Raw genomic sequence first — 13,910 nt, forward strand, 5'->3', positions numbered from 1 at the left:
AGTTGGAAATGTGCCGTTTTTCTTGCCTTGCCTTGCGCCCAGAAGGAAAATTCTTGCCTTGCGAGCAGAAGGAAAATTCAAACAGATTTCTGCTAGAAGACAAAATAAAATGCTTACAGTACCTGGTATTCCTAGGCAGTCTCCCACTCAAGTACTAACCAGGCCCAACTCTGTTTAGCTTCTGAGATCAGACGGGATCAGGCGTTGTCAGAGTGGTTTGGCCATAAGCAACAGTTAGTTGGAAATGTGCCGTTTTTCTTGCCTTGCCTTGCGACCAGAAGGAAAATTCTTGCCTTGCGAGCAGAAGGAAAATTCAAACAGATTTCTGCAAGAAGACAAAATAAAATGCTTACAGTACCTGGTATTACTAGGCAGTCTCCCACTCAAGTACTAAACAGGCCCAACTCTGTTTAGCTTCTCAGATCAGACAGGATCAGGCATTGTCAGAGTGGTTTGGACATAAGCAATAGTCTGGAAATGTGCCGTTTTTCTTGCCTTGCCTTGCGATCAGAAGGAAAATTCTTGCCTTGCGACCAGAAGGAAAATTCAAACAGATTTCTGCAAGAAGACAAAATAAAATGCTTACAGTACCTGGTATTCCTAGGCAGTCTCCCACTCAAGTACTAACCAGGCCCAACTCTGTTTAGCTTCTGACATCAGACGGGATCAGGCGTTGTCAGAGTGGTTTGGCCATAAGCAACAGTTAGTTGGAAATGTGCCGTTTTTCTTGCCTTGCCTTGCCTTGCGCCCAGAAGGAAAATTCTTGCCTTGCGAGCAGAAGGAAAATTCAAACAGATTTCTGCTAGAAGACAAAATAAAATGCTTACAGTACCTGGTATTCCTAGGCAGTCTCCCACTCAAGTACTAACCAGGCCCAACTCTGTTTAGCTTCTGAGATCAGACGGGATCAGGCGTTGTCAGAGTGGTTTGGCCGTAAGCAACAGTTAGTTGGAAATGTGCCGTTTTTCTTGCCTTGCCTTGCGACCAGAAGGAAAATTCTTGCCTTGCGAGCAGAAGGAAAATTCAAACAGATTTCTGCAAGGAGACAAAATAAAATGCTTACAGTACCTGGTATTCCTAGGCAGTCTCACACTCAAGTACTAACCAGGCCCAACTCTGTTTAGCTTCTCAGATCAGACAGGATCAGGCATTGTCAGAGTGGTTTGGACGTAAACAACAGTCTGGAAATGTGCGCCTTGCCTTGCCTTGCCTTGCCTTGCCTTGCCTTGCCTTGCCTTGCCTTGCCTTGCCTTGCCTTGCCTTGCCTTGCCTTGCCTTGCCTTGCCTTGCCTTGCCTTGCCTTGCCTTGCCTTGCCTTGCGCCCAGAAGGAAAATTCTTGCCTTGCGAGCAGAAGGAAAATTCAAACAGATTTCTGCAAGAAGACAAAATAAAATGCTTACAGTACCTGGTATTCCTAGGCAGTCTCCCACTCAAGTACTAACCAGGCCCAACTCTGTTTAGCTTCTGAGATCAGACGGGATCAGGCGTTGTCAGAGTGGTTTGGCCATAAGCAACAGTTAGTTGGAAATGTGTCGTTTTTCTTGCCTTGCCTTGCCTTGCGCCCAGAAGGAAAATTCTTGCCTTGCGAGCAGAAGGAAAATTCAAACAGATTTCTGCTAGAAGACAAAATAAAATGCTTACAGTACCTGGTATTCCTAGGCAGTCTCCCACTCAAGTACTAACCAGGCCCAACTCTGTTTAGCTTCTGAGATCAGACGGGATCAGGCGTTGTCAGAGTGGTTTGGCCATAAGCAACAGTTAGTTGGAAATGTGCCGTTTTTCTTGCCTTGCCTTGCCTTGCGACCAGAAGGAAAATTCTTGCCTTGCGAGCAGAAGGAAAATTCAAACAGATTTCTGCAAGAAGACAAAATAAAATGCTTACAGTACCTGGTATTCCTAGGCAGTCTCCCACTCAAGTACTAACCAGGCCTAACTCTGTTTAGCTTCTGAGATCAGACGGGATCAGGCGTTGTCAGAGTGGTTTGGCCATAAGCAACAGTGAGTTGGAAATGTGCCGTTTTTCTTGCCTTGCCTTGCCTTGCGCCCAGAAGGAAAATTCTTGCCTTGCGAGCAGAAGGAAAATTCAAACAGATTTCTGCTAGAAGACAAAATAAAATGCTTACAGTACCTGGTATTCCTAGGCAGTCTCCCACTCAAGTACTATCCAGGCCCAACTCTGTTTAGCTTCTGAGATCAGACGGGATCAGGCGTTGTCAGAGTGGTTTGGCCATAAGCAGCAGTTAGTTGGAAATGTGCCGTTTTTCTTGCCTTGCCTTGCGACCAGAAGGAAAATTCTTGCCTTGCGAGCAGAAGGAAAATTCAAACAGATTTCTGCAAGAAGACAAAATAAAATGCTTACAGTACCTGGTATTACTAGGCAGTCTCCCACTCAAGTACTAAACAGGCCCAACTCTGTTTAGTTTCTGAGATCTGACAGGATCAGGCGTTGTCAGAGTGGTTTGGCCGTAAGCAACAGCTTGTTGGAAATGTGCCATTTTTCTTGCCTTGCGCCCAGAAGGAAAATTCTTGCCTTGCGACCAGAAGGAAAATTCAAACAGATTTCTGCTAGAAGACAAAATAAAATGCTTACAGTACCTGGTATTCCTAGGCAGTCTCCCACTCAAGTACTAACCAGGCCCAACTCTGTTTAGCTTCTGAGATCAGACGGGATCAGGCGTTGTCAGAGTGGTTTGGCCATAAGCAACAGTTAGTTGGAAATGTGCCGTTTTTCTTGCCTTGCCTTGCCTTGCCTTGCGCCCAGAAGGAAAATTCTTGCCTTGCGAGCAGAAGGAAAATTCAAACAGATTTCTGCAAGAAGACAAAATAAAATGCTTACAGTACCTGGTATTCCTAGGCAGTCTCCCACTCAAGTACTAACCAGGCCCAACTCTGTTTAGCTTCTGAGATCAGACGGGATCAGGCGTTGTCAGAGTGGTTTGGCCATAAGCAACAGTTAGTTGGAAATGTGCCGTTTTTCTTGCCTTGCCTTGCCTTGCGCCCAGAAGGAAAATTCTTGCCTTGCGAGCAGAAGGAAAATTCAAACAGATTTCTGCTAGAAGACAAAATAAAATGCTTACAGTACCTGGTATTCCTATTCAGTCTCCCACTCAAGTACTAACCAGGCCCAACTCTGTTTAGTTTCTGAGATCAGACGGGATCAGGCGATGTCAGAGTGGTTTGGCCATAAGCAACAGTTAGTTGGAAATGTGCCGTTTTTCTTGCCTTGCCTTGCCTTGCGCCCAGAAGGAAAATTCTTGCCTTGCGAGCAGAAGGAAAATTCAAACAGATTTCTGCAAGAAGACAAAATAAAATGCTTACAGTACCTGGTATTCCTAGGCAGTCTCCCACTCAAGTACTAACCAGGCCCAACTCTGTTTAGCTTCTGAGATCAGACGGGATCAGGCGTTGTCAGAGTGGTTTGGCCATAAGCAACAGTTAGTTGGAAATGTGCCGTTTTTCTTGCCTTGCCTTGCGCCCAGAAGGAAAATTCTTGCCTTGCGAGCAGAAGGAAAATTCAAACAGATTTCTGCTAGAAGACAAAATAAAATGCTTACAGTACCTGGTATTCCTAGGCAGTCTCCCACTCAAGTACTAACCAGGCCCAACTCTGTTTAGCTTCTGAGATCAGACGGGATCAGGCGTTGTCAGAGTGGTTTGGCCATAAGCAACAGTTAGTTGGAAATGTGCCGTTTTTCTTGCCTTGCCTTGCGACCAGAAGGAAAATTCTTGCCTTGCGAGCAGAAGGAAAATTCAAACAGATTTCTGCAAGAAGACAAAATAAAATGCTTACAGTACCTGGTATTACTAGGCAGTCTCCCACTCAAGTACTAAACAGGCCCAACTCTGTTTAGCTTCTCAGATCAGACAGGATCAGGCATTGTCAGAGTGGTTTGGACATAAGCAATAGTCTGGAAATGTGCCGTTTTTCTTGCCTTGCCTTGCGATCAGAAGGAAAATTCTTGCCTTGCGACCAGAAGGAAAATTCAAACAGATTTCTGCAAGAAGACAAAATAAAATGCTTACAGTACCTGGTATTCCTAGGCAGTCTCCCACTCAAGTACTAACCAGGCCCAACTCTGTTTAGCTTCTGACATCAGACGGGATCAGGCGTTGTCAGAGTGGTTTGGCCATAAGCAACAGTTAGTTGGAAATGTGCCGTTTTTCTTGCCTTGCCTTGCCTTGCGCCCAGAAGGAAAATTCTTGCCTTGCGAGCAGAAGGAAAATTCAAACAGATTTCTGCTAGAAGACAAAATAAAATGCTTACAGTACCTGGTATTCCTAGGCAGTCTCCCACTCAAGTACTAACCAGGCCCAACTCTGTTTAGCTTCTGAGATCAGACGGGATCAGGCGTTGTCAGAGTGGTTTGGCCGTAAGCAACAGTTAGTTGGAAATGTGCCGTTTTTCTTGCCTTGCCTTGCGACCAGAAGGAAAATTCTTGCCTTGCGAGCAGAAGGAAAATTCAAACAGATTTCTGCAAGGAGACAAAATAAAATGCTTACAGTACCTGGTATTCCTAGGCAGTCTCACACTCAAGTACTAACCAGGCCCAACTCTGTTTAGCTTCTCAGATCAGACAGGATCAGGCATTGTCAGAGTGGTTTGGACGTAAACAACAGTCTGGAAATGTGCGCCTTGCCTTGCCTTGCCTTGCCTTGCCTTGCCTTGCCTTGCCTTGCCTTGCCTTGCCTTGCCTTGCCTTGCCTTGCCTTGCCTTGCCTTGCCTTGCCTTGCCTTGCCTTGCCTTGCGCCCAGAAGGAAAATTCTTGCCTTGCGAGCAGAAGGAAAATTCAAACAGATTTCTGCAAGAAGACAAAATAAAATGCTTACAGTACCTGGTATTCCTAGGCAGTCTCCCACTCAAGTACTAACCAGGCCCAACTCTGTTTAGCTTCTGAGATCAGACGGGATCAGGCGTTGTCAGAGTGGTTTGGCCATAAGCAACAGTTAGTTGGAAATGTGTCGTTTTTCTTGCCTTGCCTTGCCTTGCGCCCAGAAGGAAAATTCTTGCCTTGCGACCAGAAGGAAAATTCAAACAGATTTCTGCTAGAAGACAAAATAAAATGCTTACAGTACCTGGTATTCCTAGGCAGTCTCCCACTCAAGTACTAACCAGGCCCAACTCTGTTTAGCTTCTGAGATCAGACGGGATCAGGCGTTGTCAGAGTGGTTTGGCCATAAGCAACAGTGAGTTGGAAATGTGCCGTTTTTCTTGCCTTGCCTTGCCTTGCGCCCAGAAGGAAAATTCTTGCCTTGCGAGCAGAAGGAAAATTCAAACAGATTTCTGCTAGAAGACAAAATAAAATGCTTACAGTACCTGGTATTCCTAGGCAGTCTCCCACTCAAGTACTATCCAGGCCCAACTCTGTTTAGCTTCTGAGATCAGACGGGATCAGGCGTTGTCAGAGTGGTTTGGCCATAAGCAGCAGTTAGTTGGAAATGTGCCGTTTTTCTTGCCTTGCCTTGCGACCAGAAGGAAAATTCTTGCCTTGCGAGCAGAAGGAAAATTCAAACAGATTTCTGCAAGAAGACAAAATAAAATGCTTACAGTACCTGGTATTACTAGGCAGTCTCCCACTCAAGTACTAAACAGGCCCAACTCTGTTTAGTTTCTGAGATCTGACAGGATCAGGCGTTGTCAGAGTGGTTTGGCCGTAAGCAACAGCTTGTTGGAAATGTGCCATTTTTCTTGCCTTGCGCCCAGAAGGAAAATTCTTGCCTTGCGACCAGAAGGAAAATTCAAACAGATTTCTGCTAGAAGACAAAATAAAATGCTTACAGTACCTGGTATTCCTAGGCAGTCTCCCACTCAAGTACTAACCAGGCCCAACTCTGTTTAGCTTCTGAGATCAGACGGGATCAGGCGTTGTCAGAGTGGTTTGGCCATAAGCAACAGTTAGTTGGAAATGTGCCGTTTTTCTTGCCTTGCCTTGCCTTGCCTTGCGCCCAGAAGGAAAATTCTTGCCTTGCGAGCAGAAGGAAAATTCAAACAGATTTCTGCAAGAAGACAAAATAAAATGCTTACAGTACCTGGTATTCCTAGGCAGTCTCCCACTCAAGTACTAACCAGGCCCAACTCTGTTTAGCTTCTGAGATCAGACGGGATCAGGCGTTGTCAGAGTGGTTTGGCCATAAGCAACAGTTAGTTGGAAATGTGCCGTTTTTCTTGCCTTGCCTTGCCTTGCGCCCAGAAGGAAAATTCTTGCCTTGCGAGCAGAAGGAAAATTCAAACAGATTTCTGCTAGAAGACAAAATAAAATGCTTACAGTACCTGGTATTCCTATTCAGTCTCCCACTCAAGTACTAACCAGGCCCAACTCTGTTTAGTTTCTGAGATCAGACGGGATCAGGCGATGTCAGAGTGGTTTGGCCATAAGCAACAGTTAGTTGGAAATGTGCCGTTTTTCTTGCCTTGCCTTGCCTTGCGCCCAGAAGGAAAATTCTTGCCTTGCGAGCAGAAGGAAAATTCAAACAGATTTCTGCAAGAAGACAAAATAAAATGCTTACAGTACCTGGTATTCCTAGGCAGTCTCCCACTCAAGTACTAACCAGGCCCAACTCTGTTTAGCTTCTGAGATCAGACGGGATCAGGCGTTGTCAGAGTGGTTTGGCCATAAGCAACAGTTAGTTGGAAATGTGCCGTTTTTCTTGCCTTGCCTTGCGCCCAGAAGGAAAATTCTTGCCTTGCGAGCAGAAGGAAAATTCAAACAGATTTCTGCTAGAAGACAAAATAAAATGCTTACAGTACCTGGTATTCCTAGGCAGTCTCCCACTCAAGTACTAACCAGGCCCAACTCTGTTTAGCTTCTGAGATCAGACGGGATCAGGCGTTGTCAGAGTGGTTTGGCCATAAGCAACAGTTAGTTGGAAATGTGCCGTTTTTCTTGCCTTGCCTTGCGACCAGAAGGAAAATTCTTGCCTTGCGAGCAGAAGGAAAATTCAAACAGATTTCTGCAAGAAGACAAAATAAAATGCTTACAGTACCTGGTATTACTAGGCAGTCTCCCACTCAAGTACTAAACAGGCCCAACTCTGTTTAGCTTCTCAGATCAGACAGGATCAGGCATTGTCAGAGTGGTTTGGACATAAGCAATAGTCTGGAAATGTGCCGTTTTTCTTGCCTTGCCTTGCGATCAGAAGGAAAATTCTTGCCTTGCGACCAGAAGGAAAATTCAAACAGATTTCTGCAAGAAGACAAAATAAAATGCTTACAGTACCTGGTATTCCTAGGCAGTCTCCCACTCAAGTACTAACCAGGCCCAACTCTGTTTAGCTTCTGACATCAGACGGGATCAGGCGTTGTCAGAGTGGTTTGGCCATAAGCAACAGTTAGTTGGAAATGTGCCGTTTTTCTTGCCTTGCCTTGCCTTGCGCCCAGAAGGAAAATTCTTGCCTTGCGAGCAGAAGGAAAATTCAAACAGATTTCTGCTAGAAGACAAAATAAAATGCTTACAGTACCTGGTATTCCTAGGCAGTCTCCCACTCAAGTACTAACCAGGCCCAACTCTGTTTAGCTTCTGAGATCAGACGGGATCAGGCGTTGTCAGAGTGGTTTGGCCGTAAGCAACAGTTAGTTGGAAATGTGCCGTTTTTCTTGCCTTGCCTTGCGACCAGAAGGAAAATTCTTGCCTTGCGAGCAGAAGGAAAATTCAAACAGATTTCTGCAAGGAGACAAAATAAAATGCTTACAGTACCTGGTATTCCTAGGCAGTCTCACACTCAAGTACTAACCAGGCCCAACTCTGTTTAGCTTCTCAGATCAGACAGGATCAGGCATTGTCAGAGTGGTTTGGACGTAAACAACAGTCTGGAAATGTGCGCCTTGCCTTGCCTTGCCTTGCCTTGCCTTGCCTTGCCTTGCCTTGCCTTGCCTTGCCTTGCCTTGCCTTGCCTTGCCTTGCCTTGCCTTGCCTTGCCTTGCCTTGCCTTGCCTTGCCTTGCCTTGCCTTGCGCCCAGAAGGAAAATTCTTGCCTTGCGAGCAGAAGGAAAATTCAAACAGATTTCTGCAAGAAGACAAAATAAAATGCTTACAGTACCTGGTATTCCTAGGCAGTCTCCCACTCAAGTACTAACCAGGCCCAACTCTGTTTAGCTTCTGAGATCAGACAGGATCAGACGTTGTCAGAGTGGTTTGGCCATAAGCAACAGTTAGTTGGAAATGTGCCGTTTTTCTTGCCTTGCCTTGCGCCCAGAAGGAAAATTCTTGCCTTGCGAGCAGAAGGAAAATTCAAACAGATTTCTGCAAGGAGACAAAATAAAATGCTTACAGTACTTGGTATTCCTAGGCAGTCTCACACTCAAGTACTAACCAGGCCCAACTCTGTTTAGCTTCTCAGATCAGACAGGATCAGGCATTGTCGATTTCTGCAAGAAGACAAAATAAAATGCTTACAGTACCTGGTATTCCTAGGCAGTCTCCCACTCAAGTACTAACCAGGCCCAACTCTGTTTAGCTTCTGAGATCAGACAGGATCAGACGTTGTCAGAGTGGTTTGGCCATAAGCAACAGTTAGTTGGAAATGTGCCGTTTTTCTTGCCTTGCCTTGCGCCCAGAAGGAAAATTCTTGCCTTGCGAGCAGAAGGAAAATTCAAACAGATTTCTGCAAGGAGACAAAATAAAATGCTTACAGTACTTGGTATTCCTAGGCAGTCTCACACTCAAGTACTAACCAGGCCCAACTCTGTTTAGCTTCTCAGATCAGACAGGATCAGGCATTGTCAGAGTGGTTTGGACGTAAACAACAGTCTGGAAATGTGCGCCTTGCCTTGCCTTGCCTTGCCTTGCCTTGCCTTGCCTTGCCTTGCCTTGCCTTGCCTTGCCTTGCCTTGCCTTGCCTTGCCTTGCCTTGCCTTGCCTTGCCTTGCCTTGCCTTGCCTTGCCTTGCCTTGCCTTGCCTTGCGCCCAGAAGGAAAATTCTTGCCTTGCGAGCAGAAGGAAAATTCAAACAGATTTCTGCAAGAAGACAAAATAAAATGCTTACAGTACCTGGTATTCCTAGGCAGTCTCCCACTCAAGTACTAACCAGGCCCAACTCTGTTTAGCTTCTGAGATCAGACAGGATCAGACGTTGTCAGAGTGGTTTGGCCATAAGCAACAGTTAGTTGGAAATGTGCCGTTTTTCTTGCCTTGCCTTGCGCCCAGAAGGAAAATTCTTGCCTTGCGAGCAGAAGGAAAATTCAAACAGATTTCTGCAAGGAGACAAAATAAAATGCTTACAGTACTTGGTATTCCTAGGCAGTCTCACACTCAAGTACTAACCAGGCCCAACTCTGTTTAGCTTCTCAGATCAGACAGGATCAGGCATTGTCGATTTCTGCAAGAAGACAAAATAAAATGCTTACAGTACCTGGTATTCCTAGGCAGTCTCCCACTCAAGTACTAACCAGGCCCAACTCTGTTTAGCTTCTGAGATCAGACAGGATCAGACGTTGTCAGAGTGGTTTGGCCATAAGCAACAGTTAGTTGGAAATGTGCCGTTTTTCTTGCCTTGCCTTGCGCCCAGAAGGAAAATTCTTGCCTTGCGAGCAGAAGGAAAATTCAAACAGATTTCTGCAAGGAGACAAAATAAAATGCTTACAGTACTTGGTATTCCTAGGCAGTCTCACACTCAAGTACTAACCAGGCCCAACTCTGTTTAGCTTCTCAGATCAGACAGGATCAGGCATTGTCAGAGTGGTTTGGACGTAAACAACAGTCTGGAAATGTGCGCCTTGCCTTGCCTTGCCTTGCCTTGCCTTGCCTTGCCTTGCCTTGCCTTGCCTTGCCTTGCCTTGCCTTGCCTTGCCTTGCCTTGCCTTGCCTTGCCTTGCCTTGCCTTGCCTTGCCTTGCCTTGCCTTGCCTTGCCTTGCCTTGCGCCCAGAAGGAAAATTCTTGCCTTGCGAGCAGAAGGAAAATTCAAACAGATTTCTGCAAGAAGACAAAATAAAATGCTTACAGTACCTGGTATTCCTAGGCAGTCTCCCACTCAAGTACTAACCAGGCCCAACTCTGTTTAGCTTCTGAGATCAGACAGGATCAGACGTTGTCAGAGTGGTTTGGCCATAAGCAACAGTTAGTTGGAAATGTGCCGTTTTTCTTGCCTTGCCTTGCGCCCAGAAGGAAAATTCTTGCCTTGCGAGCAGAAGGAAAATTCAAACAGATTTCTGCAAGGAGACAAAATAAAATGCTTACAGTACTTGGTATTCCTAGGCAGTCTCACACTCAAGTACTAACCAGGCCCAACTCTGTTTAGCTTCTCAGATCAGACAGGATCAGGCATTGTCAGAGTGGTTTGGACGTAAACAACAGTCTGGAAATGTGCGCCTTGCCTTGCCTTGCCTTGCCTTGCCTTGCCTTGCCTTGCCTTGCCTTGCCTTGCCTTGCCTTGCCTTGCCTTGCCTTGCCTTGCCTTGCCTTGCCTTGCCTTGCGCCCAGAAGGAAAATTCTTGCCTTGCGAGCAGAAGGAAAATTCAAACAGATTTCTGCAAGAAGACAAAATAAAATGCTTACAGTACCTGGTATTCCTAGGCAGTCTCCCACTCAAGTACTAACCAGGCCCAACTCTGTTTAGCTTCTGAGATCAGACAGGATCAGACGTTGTCAGAGTGGTTTGGCCATAAGCAACAGTTAGTTGGAAATGTGCCGTTTTTCTTGCCTTGCCTTGCGCCCAGAAGGAAAATTCTTGCCTTGCGAGCAGAAGGAAAATTCAAACAGATTTCTGCAAGGAGACAAAATAAAATGCTTACAGTACTTGGTATTCCTAGGCAGTCTCACACTCAAGTACTAACCAGGCCCAACTCTGTTTAGCTTCTCAGATCAGACAGGATCAGGCATTGTCGATTTCTGCAAGAAGACAAAATAAAATGCTTACAGTACCTGGTATTCCTAGGCAGTCTCCCACTCAAGTACTAACCAGGCCCAACTCTGTTTAGCTTCTGAGATCAGACAGGATCAGACGTTGTCAGAGTGGTTTGGCCATAAGCAACAGTTAGTTGGAAATGTGCCGTTTTTCTTGCCTTGCCTTGCGCCCAGAAGGAAAATTCTTGCCTTGCGAGCAGAAGGAAAATTCAAACAGATTTCTGCAAGGAGACAAAATAAAATGCTTACAGTACTTGGTATTCCTAGGCAGTCTCACACTCAAGTACTAACCAGGCCCAACTCTGTTTAGCTTCTCAGATCAGACAGGATCAGGCATTGTCAGAGTGGTTTGGACGTAAACAACAGTCTGGAAATGTGCGCCTTGCCTTGCCTTGCCTTGCCTTGCCTTGCCTTGCCTTGCCTTGCCTTGCCTTGCCTTGCCTTGCCTTGCCTTGCCTTGCCTTGCCTTGCCTTGCCTTGCGCCCAGAAGGAAAATTCTTGCCTTGCGAGCAGAAGGAAAATTCAAACAGATTTCTGCAAGAAGACAAAATAAAATGCTTACAGTACCTGGTATTCCTAGGCAGTCTCCCACTCAAGTACTAACCAGGCCCAACTCTGTTTAGCTTCTGAGATCAGACAGGATCAGACGTTGTCAGAGTGGTTTGGCCATAAGCAACAGTTAGTTGGAAATGTGCCGTTTTTCTTGCCTTGCCTTGCGCCCAGAAGGAAAATTCTTGCCTTGCGAGCAGAAGGAAAATTCAAACAGATTTCTGCAAGGAGACAAAATAAAATGCTTACAGTACTTGGTATTCCTAGGCAGTCTCACACTCAAGTACTAACCAGGCCCAACTCTGTTTAGCTTCTCAGATCAGACAGGATCAGGCATTGTCGATTTCTGCAAGAAGACAAAATAAAATGCTTACAGTACCTGGTATTCCTAGGCAGTCTCCCACTCAAGTACTAACCAGGCCCAACTCTGTTTAGCTTCTGAGATCAGACAGGATCAGACGTTGTCAGAGTGGTTTGGCCATAAGCAACAGTTAGTTGGAAATGTGCCGTTTTTCTTGCCTTGCCTTGCGCCCAGAAGGAAAATTCTTGCCTTGCGAGCAGAAGGAAAATTCAAACAGATTTCTGCAAGGAGACAAAATAAAATGCTTACAGTACTTGGTATTCCTAGGCAGTCTCACACTCAAGTACTAACCAGGCCCAACTCTGTTTAGCTTCTCAGATCAGACAGGATCAGGCATTGTCGATTTCTGCAAGAAGACAAAATAAAATGCTTACAGTACCTGGTATTCCTAGGCAGTCTCCCACTCAAGTACTAACCAGGCCCAACTCTGTTTAGCTTCTGAGATCAGACAGGATCAGACGTTGTCAGAGTGGTTTGGCCATAAGCAACAGTTAGTTGGAAATGTGCCGTTTTTCTTGCCTTGCCTTGCGCCCAGAAGGAAAATTCTTGCCTTGCGAGCAGAAGGAAAATTCAAACAGATTTCTGCAAGGAGACAAAATAAAATGCTTACAGTACTTGGTATTCCTAGGCAGTCTCACACTCAAGTACTAACCAGGCCCAACTCTGTTTAGCTTCTCAGATCAGACAGGATCAGGCATTGTCAGAGTGGTTTGGACGTAAACAACAGTCTGGAAATGTGCGCCTTGCCTTGCCTTGCCTTGCCTTGCCTTGCCTTGCCTTGCCTTGCCTTGCCTTGCCTTGCCTTGCCTTGCCTTGCCTTGCCTTGCCTTGCCTTGCCTTGCCTTGCCTTGCCTTGCCTTGCCTTGCCTTGCCTTGCCTTGCCTTGCGCCCAGAAGGAAAATTCTTGCCTTGCGAGCAGAAGGAAAATTCAAACAGATTTCTGCAAGAAGACAAAATAAAATGCTTACAGTACCTGGTATTCCTAGGCAGTCTCCCACTCAAGTACTAACCAGGCCCAACTCTGTTTAGCTTCTGAGATCAGACAGGATCAGACGTTGTCAGAGTGGTTTGGCCATAAGCAACAGTTAGTTGGAAATGTGCCGTTTTTCTTGCCTTGCCTTGCGCCCAGAAGGAAAATTCTTGCCTTGCGAGCAGAAGGAAAATTCAAACAGATTTCTGCAAGGAGACAAAATAAAATGCTTACAGTACTTGGTATTCCTAGGCAGTCTCACACTCAAGTACTAACCAGGCCCAACTCTGTTTAGCTTCTCAGATCAGACAGGATCAGGCATTGTCGATTTCTGCAAGAAGACAAAATAAAATGCTTACAGTACCTGGTATTCCTAGGCAGTCTCCCACTCAAGTACTAACCAGGCCCAACTCTGTTTAGCTTCTGAGATCAGACAGGATCAGACGTTGTCAGAGTGGTTTGGCCATAAGCAACAGTTAGTTGGAAATGTGCCGTTTTTCTTGCCTTGCCTTGCGCCCAGAAGGAAAATTCTTGCCTTGCGAGCAGAAGGAAAATTCAAACAGATTTCTGCAAGGAGACAAAATAAAATGCTTACAGTACTTGGTATTCCTAGGCAGTCTCACACTCAAGTACTAACCAGGCCCAACTCTGTTTAGCTTCTCAGATCAGACAGGATCAGGCATTGTCAGAGTGGTTTGGACGTAAACAACAGTCTGGAAATGTGCGCCTTGCCTTGCCTTGCCTTGCCTTGCCTTGCCTTGCCTTGCCTTGCCTTGCCTTGCCTTGCCTTGCCTTGCCTTGCCTTGCCTTGCCTTGCCTTGCCTTGCCTTGCCTTGCCTTGCCTTGCCTTGCGCCCAGAAGGAAAATTCTTGCCTTGCGAGCAGAAGGAAAATTCAAACAGATTTCTGCAAGAAGACAAAATAAAATGCTTACAGTACCTGGTATTCCTAGGCAGTCTCCCACTCAAGTACTAACCAGGCCCAACTCTGTTTAGCTTCTGAGATCAGACAGGATCAGACGTTGTCAGAGTGGTTTGGCCATAAGCAACAGTTAGTTGGAAATGTGCCGTTTTTCTTGCCTTGCCTTGCGCCCAGAAGGAAAATTCTTGCCTTGCGAGCAGAAGGAAAATTCAAACAGATTTCTGCAAGGAGACAAAATAAAATGCTTACAGTACTTGGTATTCCTAGGCAGT

The 13,910-nt window shown here is 45.9% G+C and overlaps 18 non-coding genes and 27 pseudogenes across 18 annotated transcripts; all 45 read right to left on the minus strand.

The window, feature by feature from the left end:
- Window positions 1-110: 110 nt before the first annotated feature.
- On the minus strand, window positions 111-229 carry LOC132877765 (5S ribosomal RNA). The gene has a single exon (XR_009653433.1). It is a non-coding gene; the product is annotated as a 5S ribosomal RNA (ribosomal RNA).
- A 117-nt stretch (window positions 230-346) lies between these two features.
- On the minus strand, window positions 347-465 carry LOC132881387 (5S ribosomal RNA; annotated as a pseudogene).
- A 114-nt stretch (window positions 466-579) lies between these two features.
- LOC132878590 (5S ribosomal RNA) lies at window positions 580-698 on the minus strand (annotated as a pseudogene).
- Window positions 699-820: 122 nt separating this feature from the next.
- On the minus strand, window positions 821-939 carry LOC132876729 (5S ribosomal RNA). The gene has a single exon (XR_009652435.1). It is a non-coding gene; the product is annotated as a 5S ribosomal RNA (ribosomal RNA).
- A 117-nt stretch (window positions 940-1,056) lies between these two features.
- On the minus strand, window positions 1,057-1,175 carry LOC132881202 (5S ribosomal RNA; annotated as a pseudogene).
- Window positions 1,176-1,394: 219 nt separating this feature from the next.
- LOC132877767 (5S ribosomal RNA) lies at window positions 1,395-1,513 on the minus strand. The gene has a single exon (XR_009653434.1). It is a non-coding gene; the product is annotated as a 5S ribosomal RNA (ribosomal RNA).
- Window positions 1,514-1,635: 122 nt separating this feature from the next.
- On the minus strand, window positions 1,636-1,754 carry LOC132877768 (5S ribosomal RNA). The gene has a single exon (XR_009653435.1). It is a non-coding gene; the product is annotated as a 5S ribosomal RNA (ribosomal RNA).
- Window positions 1,755-1,876: 122 nt separating this feature from the next.
- On the minus strand, window positions 1,877-1,995 carry LOC132878319 (5S ribosomal RNA; annotated as a pseudogene).
- Window positions 1,996-2,117: 122 nt separating this feature from the next.
- On the minus strand, window positions 2,118-2,236 carry LOC132877916 (5S ribosomal RNA). The gene has a single exon (XR_009653575.1). It is a non-coding gene; the product is annotated as a 5S ribosomal RNA (ribosomal RNA).
- A 117-nt stretch (window positions 2,237-2,353) lies between these two features.
- Window positions 2,354-2,472, minus strand: LOC132879845 (5S ribosomal RNA; annotated as a pseudogene).
- A 112-nt stretch (window positions 2,473-2,584) lies between these two features.
- Window positions 2,585-2,703, minus strand: LOC132877769 (5S ribosomal RNA). The gene has a single exon (XR_009653436.1). It is a non-coding gene; the product is annotated as a 5S ribosomal RNA (ribosomal RNA).
- Window positions 2,704-2,830: 127 nt separating this feature from the next.
- Window positions 2,831-2,949, minus strand: LOC132877770 (5S ribosomal RNA). The gene has a single exon (XR_009653437.1). It is a non-coding gene; the product is annotated as a 5S ribosomal RNA (ribosomal RNA).
- A 122-nt stretch (window positions 2,950-3,071) lies between these two features.
- LOC132879562 (5S ribosomal RNA) lies at window positions 3,072-3,190 on the minus strand (annotated as a pseudogene).
- Window positions 3,191-3,312: 122 nt separating this feature from the next.
- LOC132877772 (5S ribosomal RNA) lies at window positions 3,313-3,431 on the minus strand. Its single transcript, XR_009653439.1, has one exon. It is a non-coding gene; the product is annotated as a 5S ribosomal RNA (ribosomal RNA).
- Window positions 3,432-3,548: 117 nt separating this feature from the next.
- Window positions 3,549-3,667, minus strand: LOC132877773 (5S ribosomal RNA). Its single transcript, XR_009653440.1, has one exon. It is a non-coding gene; the product is annotated as a 5S ribosomal RNA (ribosomal RNA).
- Window positions 3,668-3,784: 117 nt separating this feature from the next.
- LOC132881388 (5S ribosomal RNA) lies at window positions 3,785-3,903 on the minus strand (annotated as a pseudogene).
- A 114-nt stretch (window positions 3,904-4,017) lies between these two features.
- On the minus strand, window positions 4,018-4,136 carry LOC132878591 (5S ribosomal RNA; annotated as a pseudogene).
- A 122-nt stretch (window positions 4,137-4,258) lies between these two features.
- LOC132876731 (5S ribosomal RNA) lies at window positions 4,259-4,377 on the minus strand. Its single transcript, XR_009652437.1, has one exon. It is a non-coding gene; the product is annotated as a 5S ribosomal RNA (ribosomal RNA).
- A 117-nt stretch (window positions 4,378-4,494) lies between these two features.
- On the minus strand, window positions 4,495-4,613 carry LOC132881203 (5S ribosomal RNA; annotated as a pseudogene).
- Window positions 4,614-4,822: 209 nt separating this feature from the next.
- Window positions 4,823-4,941, minus strand: LOC132877774 (5S ribosomal RNA). The gene has a single exon (XR_009653441.1). It is a non-coding gene; the product is annotated as a 5S ribosomal RNA (ribosomal RNA).
- Window positions 4,942-5,063: 122 nt separating this feature from the next.
- On the minus strand, window positions 5,064-5,182 carry LOC132877775 (5S ribosomal RNA). Its single transcript, XR_009653442.1, has one exon. It is a non-coding gene; the product is annotated as a 5S ribosomal RNA (ribosomal RNA).
- A 122-nt stretch (window positions 5,183-5,304) lies between these two features.
- Window positions 5,305-5,423, minus strand: LOC132877917 (5S ribosomal RNA). Its single transcript, XR_009653576.1, has one exon. It is a non-coding gene; the product is annotated as a 5S ribosomal RNA (ribosomal RNA).
- A 117-nt stretch (window positions 5,424-5,540) lies between these two features.
- On the minus strand, window positions 5,541-5,659 carry LOC132879846 (5S ribosomal RNA; annotated as a pseudogene).
- Window positions 5,660-5,771: 112 nt separating this feature from the next.
- On the minus strand, window positions 5,772-5,890 carry LOC132877776 (5S ribosomal RNA). The gene has a single exon (XR_009653443.1). It is a non-coding gene; the product is annotated as a 5S ribosomal RNA (ribosomal RNA).
- A 127-nt stretch (window positions 5,891-6,017) lies between these two features.
- Window positions 6,018-6,136, minus strand: LOC132877778 (5S ribosomal RNA). The gene has a single exon (XR_009653445.1). It is a non-coding gene; the product is annotated as a 5S ribosomal RNA (ribosomal RNA).
- A 122-nt stretch (window positions 6,137-6,258) lies between these two features.
- Window positions 6,259-6,377, minus strand: LOC132879563 (5S ribosomal RNA; annotated as a pseudogene).
- A 122-nt stretch (window positions 6,378-6,499) lies between these two features.
- On the minus strand, window positions 6,500-6,618 carry LOC132877779 (5S ribosomal RNA). Its single transcript, XR_009653446.1, has one exon. It is a non-coding gene; the product is annotated as a 5S ribosomal RNA (ribosomal RNA).
- A 117-nt stretch (window positions 6,619-6,735) lies between these two features.
- Window positions 6,736-6,854, minus strand: LOC132877780 (5S ribosomal RNA). Its single transcript, XR_009653447.1, has one exon. It is a non-coding gene; the product is annotated as a 5S ribosomal RNA (ribosomal RNA).
- A 117-nt stretch (window positions 6,855-6,971) lies between these two features.
- On the minus strand, window positions 6,972-7,090 carry LOC132881389 (5S ribosomal RNA; annotated as a pseudogene).
- A 114-nt stretch (window positions 7,091-7,204) lies between these two features.
- LOC132878592 (5S ribosomal RNA) lies at window positions 7,205-7,323 on the minus strand (annotated as a pseudogene).
- A 122-nt stretch (window positions 7,324-7,445) lies between these two features.
- LOC132876732 (5S ribosomal RNA) lies at window positions 7,446-7,564 on the minus strand. Its single transcript, XR_009652438.1, has one exon. It is a non-coding gene; the product is annotated as a 5S ribosomal RNA (ribosomal RNA).
- A 117-nt stretch (window positions 7,565-7,681) lies between these two features.
- LOC132881205 (5S ribosomal RNA) lies at window positions 7,682-7,800 on the minus strand (annotated as a pseudogene).
- Window positions 7,801-8,024: 224 nt separating this feature from the next.
- LOC132878892 (5S ribosomal RNA) lies at window positions 8,025-8,143 on the minus strand (annotated as a pseudogene).
- A 242-nt stretch (window positions 8,144-8,385) lies between these two features.
- On the minus strand, window positions 8,386-8,504 carry LOC132878893 (5S ribosomal RNA; annotated as a pseudogene).
- A 470-nt stretch (window positions 8,505-8,974) lies between these two features.
- Window positions 8,975-9,093, minus strand: LOC132878894 (5S ribosomal RNA; annotated as a pseudogene).
- A 242-nt stretch (window positions 9,094-9,335) lies between these two features.
- Window positions 9,336-9,454, minus strand: LOC132878895 (5S ribosomal RNA; annotated as a pseudogene).
- A 475-nt stretch (window positions 9,455-9,929) lies between these two features.
- LOC132878896 (5S ribosomal RNA) lies at window positions 9,930-10,048 on the minus strand (annotated as a pseudogene).
- A 435-nt stretch (window positions 10,049-10,483) lies between these two features.
- On the minus strand, window positions 10,484-10,602 carry LOC132878898 (5S ribosomal RNA; annotated as a pseudogene).
- Window positions 10,603-10,844: 242 nt separating this feature from the next.
- LOC132878899 (5S ribosomal RNA) lies at window positions 10,845-10,963 on the minus strand (annotated as a pseudogene).
- Window positions 10,964-11,393: 430 nt separating this feature from the next.
- LOC132878900 (5S ribosomal RNA) lies at window positions 11,394-11,512 on the minus strand (annotated as a pseudogene).
- Window positions 11,513-11,754: 242 nt separating this feature from the next.
- Window positions 11,755-11,873, minus strand: LOC132878902 (5S ribosomal RNA; annotated as a pseudogene).
- Window positions 11,874-12,115: 242 nt separating this feature from the next.
- Window positions 12,116-12,234, minus strand: LOC132878903 (5S ribosomal RNA; annotated as a pseudogene).
- Window positions 12,235-12,709: 475 nt separating this feature from the next.
- Window positions 12,710-12,828, minus strand: LOC132878904 (5S ribosomal RNA; annotated as a pseudogene).
- A 242-nt stretch (window positions 12,829-13,070) lies between these two features.
- Window positions 13,071-13,189, minus strand: LOC132878905 (5S ribosomal RNA; annotated as a pseudogene).
- Window positions 13,190-13,644: 455 nt separating this feature from the next.
- Window positions 13,645-13,763, minus strand: LOC132878906 (5S ribosomal RNA; annotated as a pseudogene).
- Window positions 13,764-13,910: the final 147 nt, after the last annotated feature.

The sequence above is a fragment of the Neoarius graeffei genome, assembly GCF_027579695.1.
Source record: "Neoarius graeffei isolate fNeoGra1 chromosome 18 unlocalized genomic scaffold, fNeoGra1.pri SUPER_18_unloc_1, whole genome shotgun sequence".
Lineage (NCBI taxonomy): Eukaryota > Metazoa > Chordata > Actinopteri > Siluriformes > Ariidae > Neoarius > Neoarius graeffei.